The 12,738-nt window shown below is 41.9% G+C and overlaps 1 pseudogene; it reads left to right on the top strand.

Annotated features, from left to right (window-relative positions):
* The first annotated feature begins 9,789 nt into the window (after positions 1-9,789).
* On the top strand, positions 9,790-12,222 carry LOC126930491 (trifunctional enzyme subunit alpha, mitochondrial-like; annotated as a pseudogene).
* Positions 12,223-12,738: the final 516 nt, after the last annotated feature.

Consider the following 12,738-nt stretch of genomic DNA (forward strand, 5'->3'; position numbering starts at 1 on the left):
TGGTTTGCTACTATTTTATTGAGGATTTTTGTATCTATCACATATTTCTTCCTTCCTTCCTTCCTTCCTTCCTTCCTTCCTTCCTTCCTTCCTTCTTTCCTTCCTTCCTTCCTTCTTTCCTTCCTTTCTTCCTTTCTCTTTCTTTCCTTCTTTCCTTCTTTCCTTCTTTCTTTCTTTCTTTCTTTCTTTCTTTCTTTCTTTCTTTCTTTCTTTCTTTCTTTCTTTCTTTCTTTCTTTCTGAAACTGAGTCTTGCTCTGTCACCCAGGCTGGAGTGCAGTGGTGCAATCTCAGCTCACTGCAACCTCTGCCTCCTAGATTCAAGTCATTCTCCTGCCTCAGTCTCCCAAGTAGCTGGGATTACATGTGTCCACCACCACACTTGGTTAATCTTTTTTTTTTTTTTTTTGAGACGGAGCCTCAGTCTGTCGCCCAAGCTGGAGTGCGATGGTGGGATCTCAGCTCACTGCAAACTCCGCCTCCTGGGTTCAAGCGATTCTCCTGCCTCAGCCTCCTGAGTAGCTGGGATTACAGGCGCCTGCCACTATGCCGGGTTAATTTTTGTATTTTTAGTAGAGATGGGGTTTCACCATGTTAGTCAGACTGGTCTCCAACTTCTGACCTCAAGTGATCCGCCCGCCTCAGCCTCCCAAAGTGCCGGGATTACAGGCACGAGCCACCACGCCCGGCCAATTTTTTTGTATTTTCAGTAGAGATGGGGTTTCACCATGTTGGCCAGCCTGGTATCAAACTCCTGACCTCAGGTGATCTGCCCACCTCGACCTCTCAAAGTGCTGGGATGACAAGGCGTGAGCCACCGCACCCGGCCTTTCACATATTTCTTAATGGCAGCTCTTTTAAACACACACACACACACACACACACACACTCACATCCTTACTGAAACTGAAATTGTTTTTTAAAGCCCAATAGTTTCCCTGACAAGGGCCCTCTTTCTTCCTGCTCAGCCTCTGACTAGGGAATGATCCCATTCTCTATACAAAAAATCATCTAAAAAGTTCAGCCAACAGCTAGAAAGCAGAAAAGCTGGGACTGAGATTTGAATGCGTCAGCCTTATTCCAAAGCCCATGCAATACTCTCAAGCTGGTAAAATCAACCCCACAGACCTTAATCTATCTGACCATATCAATTTAGAAATCTTCATCAGAGCTACAGAGAAAGATCCCCCCGCCACCTCCACATAACTGTATCATTTAGAATTGGTATATATCAGGCAAACTCAATAAATGGCTTATGCAAGAAAGACTTTGTCTTCCACCCAAAAATGTAGACAGTTGACCTAGCAAGTATCAAATCTAAATCTAGTTGAAACATGGACCTGTACTTCTTTGGAGCTCCCTGTTTTATCAAAAGAGGCTCTGTTGGCAGAATTATCTGTAGATATTTGTTTACTCTATTTTATAAAGTGTATTTGCTATGGTGCTGGCAAAACCTAATAAACACAACACAAAATACAGTCTACATTCCTGTATAATGTCTCTTTCTGTTTTGAAAATCTTGTCAGTATATAGACTGTAAAAAAAGACTCTCTCTAACATATATCAATCCGTTTTAGATATTCAGCATTTGAAAATGAAGTTCCTGAAGAGAAACAAATATTCTGTTTGTTTTGATGTTCTACCCCTTTGGGGTCAAGTTAAAAAAGTGATTTTATGAGAAATATATAAAGATTACCTTTGAAAGCTGAAATTCATTCATCTGATTAATATTTATTAAACGCCTATTATGAGAGAGCATAAGGGGAACATCGAAGGTGAATACTGGTGTGCATTATAGGTCTTCAAGCAGTTTATAATGTTGTTAAAAGCTTTAAAAGTAGACATGATACTTAAAGGCAGTCGCAATGGCTCACGCCTATAATTCCAGCACTTTGGGAGACTGAGGCAGGCAGATTACCTGAGGTCAGGAGTTTGAGACCAGCCTGACCAACATGGTGAAACCTTGTCTCTACTGAAAACACAAAACTTAGCCGGGCGCAGTGGTGCATGCCTGTAGTCACAACTACTCGGGAGGATGAAGCAGCAGAATTCTTTGAACCCGGGAGGCAGAGGTTGCAGAAAGCCGAGATTGTGCCACAGCACTCCACCCTGGGTGACAGAGTGAGATTCCGCCTCAAAAAAAAAAGAAAAGAAAAGACAAAATACTTAAATGACTGACAATATTAAAATAAATAGCTATAAAAGACAAATCTAAAAATTATTGAATCATGGCATCTCAAAGTTGAAGGAACTTTAGTGTTTCTTTAGCCGTATGCTTTTCAAAATGGGACATGCACATCCGGAGATATGCTTATTTTTTGAGGGTGCAGCAATTGATCAAGGATAAGTTGAAGCGACAGGATGGACATGCCATGCTTTCCTGGAACATAAAGGTTTCCCAAAAATTAGAGGAAAACATTATTTTTATTTAATAAATTATTTAGAGAAGAATGTAATATGCACATTAATGTCCTTATACTTATGTCTTTTCCCCACTTTTTAATTTTATTTTATTTTATTTGAGGAAAATTAGAGGAAAACATTATTTTTATTTAAAAAATTATTTAGAGACGAATGTAATATGCACATTAATTTCCTTATACTTATGTCTTTTCCCCACTTTTTTTTTTTAATTTTTATTTTTTGAGACAGAATCTCACTTTGCCACCCTGGCTGGAGTGCAGTGGTACAATCTTGGCTTACTGCAACCTCCATCTCCCAGGCTCTCCCACCCCAGCCTTTCCAGTAGCTGGGACCACAGGCACCCACCACCACACCTGGCTAATTTTTGTATTTTTTATAGAGATGGGGTTACACCACGTTGTCCAGGCTGGTCTCAAACTCCTGGACTCAAGACATCCACCTGACTGGGCCTCTCAAAGTGCTTGGATTACAAATGTGAGCTACCACACCGGGCCTTTCTTTTCCCCATTATTATCTTCTACTCTCATGAGCAAAGGAAAAGGCCTCAAGACATGGAAGACTTCAACAATTTTTATTTTCCCCTGTCTGCATAGTAAACCCACATGTAGCAGGCCTACCAGTGTGGTTGCTAATATAGCATCATGAAACTTTTAAAGATCAAACATAGATTCCAAGTAAGTTGATTGATTTGCAATTATACCCTCAAATGCTCAGCATTTCTTAGTTTGCTCTTCTTTATATAGACAGTTTAATGGGGAAAAACTGAGAAAAAATGATTCTCTAATTCTCTGTAAAAAGCATGAATTCTTGCTAAAATTTTCCAAATGTGGTCTCCTACTTTTTTTTTTTTTTTTTTTTTTTGAGACAAGTTCTTGCTTTGTTGCTTTGTTGCCCAGGCTGGAGCACAGTGGCGCAATCTCAACTCACTGCAGCTTCAACTTCCTGGGCTCAAATGATCCTCCCACCTCAGCCTCCTGAGTAGCTAGGACTACAAGCATGTGCCACCACTCTCAGCTAATATTTTAATTTTTTATAGTGACAGGATTTCACTATGTTGCCCAGGCTAGTCCTGCACTGCTGGGCTCAGGCGATCCTCTCGCCTCAGCCACCCAGAGTGCTGGGATTACAGGCATGAGCCACTGCACCTGGCCTCTCTTACTCTCTTGTACAAACCCAGTATGGTTGGCCCTCTATATGCATGAGTTCCACAGCCTTGGATTGAAAATAATTGAAAAACAAACAAAATAACAATTAAAAATAATACAAATTTTAAAAACAATATGGTATAGCAACTATTTACATAGCCTTTACATTGTATTAGGTATTATAAGTAGTCTAGAGATGACTGAAAGTATACAGGAGTAAGTGTATAGGTTATATGTAAATACTATGCCATTTTATATAAAGGACTTGAGCATCCTCGGATTTTGGTATCTGAGGAGGGTCCTGAAACCAATCAATCCCTCGTGGTTCCCAAGGGACAGCTGTACCAGGATATGCATCATCCACTTTGTGGCATGAGTTCAGAGGAAGAAGAAAACCATGGTAGATAAAAGCTACAATAATAAAAATAATTGAAATAATCACAAGTTGAATGATATACAGGCAGTGCTTGATTGAGACTTTGATGAATAGATAGGATTTGAATGTTTATCATTCGAATAATAAAATGAATAGAAAATATTTGACTATTCATTTATCTTCATTGAGGATGGGGCAGAGAATTCTGGGAAGAGAGTATAGTGTAATGAAACCAGCATGGTCTTCGAAGACAGAGAGACTTGGGCCCAAGATCTGTCCCCTTTTATTTTTTCTTTGAGACAGGGTCTCACCCTGTCACCTAGGCTGGAGTGCACTGGTGCAATCATAGGTCACTGCAGCCTCCAACTGCTCAGCTCAAGCGATCCTCCTACCTCAACCTCCTGAGTAGCTGCGACTACCGACATGTGCCACCACACCCAGCTAATTTTTGTATTTTTTGGAGAGACAAGGTTTCCCCATGTTTGCCCAAGCTAGTCTCAAACTCCTGGGCTTAATCGATCTGCCTGCCTTGGCCTCCCAAAGTGCTGGGATTACAGGAGTGAGCCACCGTGTCCAGCAGATCTGGCGCTTTCCCTTAGGAAATGTATGGCATTGGGAAAGAATTCCTTCCTCACAAAGTCATCCTGATGGTTTTCCTAGCTGCTGTGTGTGAATCTGAAAGCATGGCATCTGGGATATGTAAAATATGCTTGATAAAATTTCTCATCTCTCCAGGTGACAGGAACAGCATGAGCTTGTTGTCCTCCCAACCTTGCTGTTCCTGTCATCTTCTCTCCAGGTGACAGGAACAGCAGGGTTGTGAGGACTTGCTTCTGATATTTTAGCAACAGTTTGAGCTCAGTCTGGTTTGAGTGAAGGCTCACAGTAAAGCTATGATGACATAAAATTAAGATGCTATTCATATTTTATATAATCTTCTTAAGAAAAACTCTAATAAAATCCAGAGTTAACTAACTTACATGTAGCTATAAAATTCTTTATGTTAAGGAAATCTGATTTGTCCAGCATAAGAAAATACTTTATTTCTTAGAAAGCAGTATTCCCTGTTCACCTTGCTTCTTCTAAAGGAATAAAAATTATATCTCTTATAATTACAGAAGCATTTTCTCTTTTGGGGGATTTGGAGTTAGTGAGACTGAAAAACAATTTTGTGGGGTTTCATTCAGCTATTAGTTATTTTCCTTACTAACTACTCTCTCCCCTCATCAACTTCTATTGAAAAACCACAGCACAACCTGGCTAGTTCATTTTTAACAAAAATAACATGACTTGGAAATTGTGCTGCTGGTGCACATCTGGACTTCACCACTTAATCCTCACCATGAGAAGCACAAGGTGAGGTTTCATTATGGCCACTATGTGAAGCCAAATTGGGGACTTCCCCTGGGAGTCTCCAGGGTGTACATTCCTGTGTCTGAGGCCAGCATGCTCCGGCAGTGACTCCCCAGGCCACTATTTTTGGACACCAGCTAGATTGTTCAATATGATACTTTGTTGTTTTTTAAAAGAGCTCAAAAAGGAGTCTGTGTGGGTGAAAGTGTGATTTTTGGAGTGCTTCTACTTCTGCATTCCCCGATTTTTGTTTTTCTCAGTTTGCTGCCAGCCATATTACAGAACTTCTCTGGGGTATGAAGAAGTTGAGTGACAGGCCTTTATGCATATACAGGAATTACTCATTCAACTTCTGCTGTGCAGCTGCCCAGGACTCTTCAAGGATGAGAGAACAGTAAACAAGAATGTATCAAAAATCTAGGACTGGGCAAAGGGCTAAAACAAAAGAATTATTTTTAATGGGAAAATGAACTAAGGAACCTTCTCTGATCATGCACATATAAGATGTAGAGTAGCAGGAAAAGTTAGGTTTTGTAATCTAGCACGTAGAGATTTGAATTCTGTCTACACCATTTCCTAACCATCCTCCTCCTCCACATTTCTTTGAATGTGTTACCTAATGTCACATGTTTCAGTTCCTCCATGTATAAAATGTGATCAAATAATAGTGATAATAGCTAATGTTTATTGTGTACTTACTTTATGGAAGCACATTGCATATAGTATCTCCTTTAAATCCAAGAGGTAGGAAATATTATTATTCCTATGTTCAGGCATAAATATCTGAGGTGGCTCAGAGGTGAAACAGCTATTTTGCAGGATAGCCAAAGATAACATAGGCCAGGCATGGAGGCTCATGACTGTAATCCCAACACTTTAGGAGGCTGAGGCTCGTGGACCACTTGAGGTCAGGAGTTTGAGACCAGCCTGGGCTACATAGTGAGACCCTGTCTTGAAAATGATAATAACATAAACAAGTGTCTCACAGAAGTTACTCTATAAATAACAACTATTTTTATAAAATATTATCTTACAATAACTGGTATATTTAATAACTGGTATATTAGAAGATGAGATATTTCAATGCCACACCTCTACAACCATTTGATCTTTGACAAACCTGACAAAAACAAGTAATGGGGAAAGGATTCCCTATTTAATAAATGGTGCTGGGAAAACTGGCTAGTCATATGCAGAAAACAGAAAACTGGACCCCTTCCTTACATCTTATACAAAAATTAACTCAAGATGGATTAAAGACTTACATGTAAAACCCAAAACCATAAAAACCCTAGAAGAAAATCTAGGCAATACCATTCAGGACATAGGCATGGGCAAAGACTTCATGACTAAAACACCAAAAGCAATCGCAACAAAAGCCAAAATTGACAGATGGGATCCAGTTAAACTAAAGAGCTTCTGCACAGCAAAAGAAGCTGTCATCAGAGTGAACAGGTAACCTACAGAATGGGAGAAAAAATTTGCAGTCTACCCATCTGACAAAGATGTAATATCTCAGCATCTACAAGGAACTTAAGCTAATTTACAAAAAAAAAAATAACCTCATCAAAAAGTGGGCAAAGGATATGAACAGACACTTCTCAAAAGAAGACATTCATGTGGCCAACAAACACATGAAAAAAGGCTCATCATTACTGGTCATTAGAGAAATGCAAATTAAAATCACAATGAGATACCATCTCACACCAGTTACAATGGTGATTATTAAGTCAGGAAACAACAGATACTGGTGAGGCTGTGGAGAAATAGGAATGCTTTTACACTGTTGGTGGGAGTATAAATTAGTTCAACCATTGTGGAAGACGGTGTGGCGATTCCTCAAGGATCTAAAACCAGAAATACCATTTGACCTAGCAATCTCATTACTGGGTATATACCCAAAGGATTATAAATCATTCTACTATAAAGACACATGCACATGTATGTTTATTGCAGCACTATTGACAATAGCAAAGACTTGGAACCAACCCAAATGCCCATCAATGATAGACTGGATAAAGAAAATATGGCACATATACACCAGAGAATACTATGCAGCCATAAAAAAAATAATGAGTTATTGTCCTTTGCAGGAACATGGATGAAGCTGGAAGCCATCATTCTCACCAAACTAACACAAGAACAGAAAACCAGACACTGCATGTTCTCACTCATAAGTGGGAGTTGCACAATGAGAACACATGGACACAGGGAGGGAAACATCAAACACCGGGGCCATGTTGGGGGTTGGGGGGCAAGGGGATAGAGAGCATTAGGCCAAATACCTAATGCATGCAGGGCTTAAAACCTAGATGATGGGTTGATAGGTGCAGCAAACCACCATGGCACATGTATACGTATGCAACAAACCTGCAAGTTCTGCACATGTATCCCAGAACTTAAAGTAAAATTTAAAAAAAACTTGTTTGGGGTTGTTTTTGTTTGGTGTTTTTTGTTTTGTTTTTTTTTTTGTTTGGGGTGTTTTAAAAAAAAAAAGAATAACAAAAATTTCATCCTTCTACTTCAAAGCTGCTCTTTAAAAAAAAAAAAAAAGAAGATGAGATATTTCAAAAATATAAGTTGTGACCATCCACAAGTTATCTGCACCCATGGTTCAAAGTTTTCTGATTAGTTATGAAATATGAGTAGATTTATGGTTCTCACATTTTGGTGTGAGTGAGTGAGTGCATAAAATTGCAGATTCCACAAATTTTGACTTCGTGCATCCCAGGGCTCTGCGTTTTTGAAAAACATGCCAATAATTCATTCCAAAGCTGGTGGTCAGTTTGGAGGCGAACTTTGATAAATATTGGCCTAGAAGATTTCCAAAGTCTCATCCAGCTCTAAAATGACAAAATAAATTTTTTTAAGCTGTCATGGGGTTACGGGGGAAGGAGGACAGTTTTCAACGAATTGAAATGCCAGGGAAAATTAGAGGTGTTCCAAATTACATGGAACTCTTCACAGGGTTTTTTTCTCTTTGTGGGTAGATACATTCCAAAGACCAAATTCCATGTTAGTTGTTTGCTCAGAGATGCAATGTAAGGTCTGATATGATTCCAAAGATTAGTAGAGTAAATATTGACCCAGTTAGCTCTAAAATGGATGAGGGACAGTTCCTAAGGAAATTATAGCATATTAGAAACACCATGCCATCTGTAGAATTGCCATTCTCATCTCTAAAGATACTTCTTTCCAGAGATTCTTGAAGTCCTGGAACCATGTTGGCAAATTCTTCCTCCTCGGCTCTTTTTTTCTTTTCTTTTTTTTTTTTTTTTTTTTTTGAGACGGAGTCTTGCTCTGTCGTCCAGGCTGGAGTGCAGTGGTGCAATCTCAGCTCACTGCAAACTCGGCCTCCCGGGTTCACGCCATTCTCCTGCCTCAGCCTCCTGAGTAGCTGGGACTACAGGTGCCTGCCACCGCACCCGGCTAATTTTTTGTATTTTTAGTAGAGACGGGGTTTCACCATGGTAGCCAGGATGGTCTCCATCTCCGACCTCATGATCCACCTGCCTCGGCCTCCCAAAGTGCTAGGATAGGAGTGAGCCACTGCACCGGGCTGCGTTTTTTCTTTTAGGGTCTGCACTGGTGATTGCCTTTCTTTTATGATAATCTATTCAGTCACTACTAATCAAATCACAACCCCTCTCGTTTTCATTAAAATCAGTGTCCTTAATGAGATCTGAGAAGCAAACGACATCAACAGCTCCAAATTCTTTAGTTCACACTGCAGCCAGTTTCTCCCTCCCCACAACCCCTCACCCCTTTTACCCACCGATCCACACACTCCCCACCGGCATCCACACATTGGCTAAAAGTAGCAATCAATGAGGGCCTTTTCACTTTGTTACCAGAGGAGGAAAGGAAGAGTCAACCATCTCAGCACAGTTAGAAAACAACACTAGTAACTCACTCAGTACATGCCAGCACTGTGGGTAATTTATTCAGCCTGCCCCTACCTCCATGCATTCAGGTTACTTTAGACCTCCATCCACAGGTTCCCTAAAGGAGGCATGGCTACAGCAAAAATTAAATAAAATCAAAATTCTCCATTGAGACAATTTTCCTGGATGTGCTCTGTAATTAGTTATTTATGCTCCATGCAAATAATCCTAAAATCTTAAGACATACTAGAAAGGTCACATTGTGCATGATTTCATTTATATGGAAGTATTCAATTTCTATGAAAATATATCCAGGATAGGTAAATCCCTAGAGGCAGAAAGCAGACCAGTAGTTGCCCAGGAGCTAGAGAGGAGACTAGGGAGTGGCTGCTTAAGGAATGTGGGCTTTTCTTTTGGGGATAGGAAAAAATTTTGAAAATAGAGGTGGTAGTTACACAAGTCTGTATATGCTGAATGCCACTGAATTGTATACTTTAAAATGCTTAATACTATGTTATGTCAATTTCACCTCAATTTTTTAAAATCTTGATTAAGAGGAAAACTCCTCCGCTCGGCCGGCCCCGCTAAAAGCGCTCTCCACTGCTGTCCTCTTCAACTCAACATGGTGGCCCACTGGGCAATTGGCATCCTCAGCCACTTCTCTGCCTTCAGGATCCTCTGCTCCCGAAGTTATATATGCTGCAGTTTTACAGTCTTCCGCTTTGCTGACCAGAACCCATATGAACCATGGAGTCAAAGGGGATGTGGCAATTATTCGAATTAACTCTCCCAATTCAAAAGTAAATACACTGAATGAAGAGCTGCATTCAGAGTTCACAGAAGTTATGAATGAAATCTGGGTTACTAATCACATCAGAAGTGCCGCCCTTATCTCATCAAAGCCAGGCTGCTTTATTGCAGGTGCTGATATCAACATGTTAGCCACTTGCAAGACCCCTCAAGAAGTAACACAGATGTCACAAGAAGCATAGAGAACATTTGAGAAACTTGAGAAGGTCACAAAGCCTGTTTGATCCATCAATGGATCCTGCCTGGGAGGAGGACTTGAGCTTGCCATTTCATGCCAATACAGAATAGCAACAAAAGACGGAAAAACATATTAGGTGCCCCTGAAGTCTTGCTGGGGCTCTTACCAGGAGCAGGAGGCACACAAAGGTTGCCCAAAATGGTGGGTGTGCCTGCTGCTTTTGACATGATGCTGCCTAGTAGAAACATTCATGCAGACAGGGCAAAGAAAATGGGACTGGTTGACCGATTGGTGGAACCCCTGGGAACAGGACTAAAACCTCCAGAGTAACGGGCAATCGAATACCAAGAAGAAGTTGCCATTACTTTCGCCAAAGGTCTAGCTGATAAGATCTCTCCAAAGAGAGACAAGGGATTGGTGGAAAAATTGACAGGGTACGCCATGACCATTCCATTTGTCAGGCAACAGGTTTCCAAAAAAGTAGAAGAAAAAGTGCGAAAGGAGACTAAAGGTCTTTATACTGCGCCTCTGAAAATAATTGATGTGGTAAAGACTGGAATTGAGCAAGGGAGTGATGCTGGTTATCTCTCTGAATCTCAGAAATTTGGAGAGCTTGCAATGACCAATGAATCAAAGGCCTTGATGGGATTCTGCCATGGTCAGGTCTTGTGCAAGAAGAATAAATTTGGAGCTCCACAGAAGGATGTGAAGCATCTGGTTATTCTTGGTGAAGGGCTGAAGGGAGCAGACATTGCCCAAGTCTCTGTGGATAAGAGGCTAAAGACTATACTTAAAGATGCCACACTCACTAGGCTAGGCCAAGGACAGCAACAAGTGTTCAAAGGATTGAATGATAAAGTGAAGAAGAAAGCTCTAACATCATTTGAAACCTCCAGAGGAATCATTTGAAAGGGATTCCATCTTCAGCAACTTGACTGGGCAGCTTGATTAGCAATGTTTTAAAGGTCGACATGGTCATTGAAGCTGTGTTTGAAGGCCTTAGTCTTAAGCACAGAGTGCTAAAGGAAGTAGAAGCGGTGGTTCCAGATCACTGTGTCTTTGCCAGTAACACATCTGCTTTCCCAATCAGTGAAATCGCTGCTGTCAGCAAAAGACCTGAGAAGGTGATTGGCATGCACTACTTCTCTCCCATTGACAAGATGCAGCTGCTGGAGATGATTACAACTGAGAAAACTTCCAAAGACACCAGTGCTTCAGCTGTAGCAGTCGGTCTCAAGCAGGCGAAGGTCATCATTGTGGTTAAGGATGGACCTGGCTTCTATACCACCAGATGTCTTTCGCCCATGATGTCTGAAGTCATCTGAATCCTCCAGGAAGGAGTTGACCTCAAGAAGCTGGATTCCCTGACCACAAGCTTTGGCTTTCCTGTGGGTGCCGCCACACTGGTGGATGAAGTTGGGGTGGATGTAGCGAAACACGTGGCGGAAGATCTGCGCAAAGCCTTTGGGGAGCGGTGTGGAGGTGGAAACCCAGAACTGCTGACACAGATGGTGTTCAAGGGCTTCCTAGGTTGCAAGTCTGGGAAGGGCGTGAATGTGAAGAGTAAGAATTTGAATTCTGACGTGGATAGTATCTTAGTGAGTCTAAAGATGCCTCCTAAGTCTAAAGTCTCCTTGGGCGAAGACATCCAGTTCCGCCTGGCGACAAGATTTGTGGATGAGGCAGTCACGTGCCTGCGAGAGGGGATCTTGGCCACACCTGCAGAGGGAGACATCACAGCCATCTTTGGGCTCGGCTTCCCGCTTTGTCTTGGAGGGCCTTTCTGCTTTGTGGGTCTGCATGGCACCCAGAAGATAGTGGGCCGGCTCAAGAAGTATGAGGCTGCCTGTGGAAAAGAGTTCACTCCATGCTAGCTGCTGGCTGACCACGCTAACAGCCCTAATGAGAAGTTCTCAGTGAGCGGGTCTCATGCCTCACTCGGTCAGTGCACTAACCCCAGCTGCAGGCAGTGCTGGTTTTCCAACAGAGTGGCGTCTAGATTTATCAGAGTAACGAGAAGGAAGACAAACCCTGGCATTGGGTTTGCTCCCTGATTAAAGTGCCTTCAGCCAAAGACCATCTCTCCCTCCTGGTGAAGTCTGACTGTGAATTCGAGTTTGCACTTCCTATCGGAAGGTGGAACCCGCTGTGCTCATTGTGTAAGCCCTGAGGCCTAGAGTGGCAGCCAAGAGCCATCTGGAGCCATCTCTGCCTGTTCCTCCCGGGAGGCCAGGGTGGCCAGGGGTGGGGAGGGCAATTCTGCACCCAGCCAAACACGTAACAATAAACTCTGTATCAGCGTCTCTGCCTGGTTTTTCCTTTTTCTTCTGTCTTTGCCCTTCTGGTTGAGATGCCTCCTTCGAAAAGCAAGCTGGAAGAAAGCCCTGTGCTTTGGGAGTAAGAATGCTTGTGCAGAATTCTAGGCAGCACCTTAGGGAGGGACTGTGATGAGAGAAAGTGGGACCTAGTGGGCTTAAAACCACACACACCTGCCTGTGTAGATGTTTTGCCTGGGCTTCTGCTCACCATGGTGTACCAGAATATTAAAGCTCTTTCCCCAGGAAAAAAAA

The sequence above is a fragment of the Macaca thibetana genome, chromosome 11 (genome assembly GCF_024542745.1).
Source record: "Macaca thibetana thibetana isolate TM-01 chromosome 11, ASM2454274v1, whole genome shotgun sequence".
Lineage (NCBI taxonomy): Eukaryota > Metazoa > Chordata > Mammalia > Primates > Cercopithecidae > Macaca > Macaca thibetana.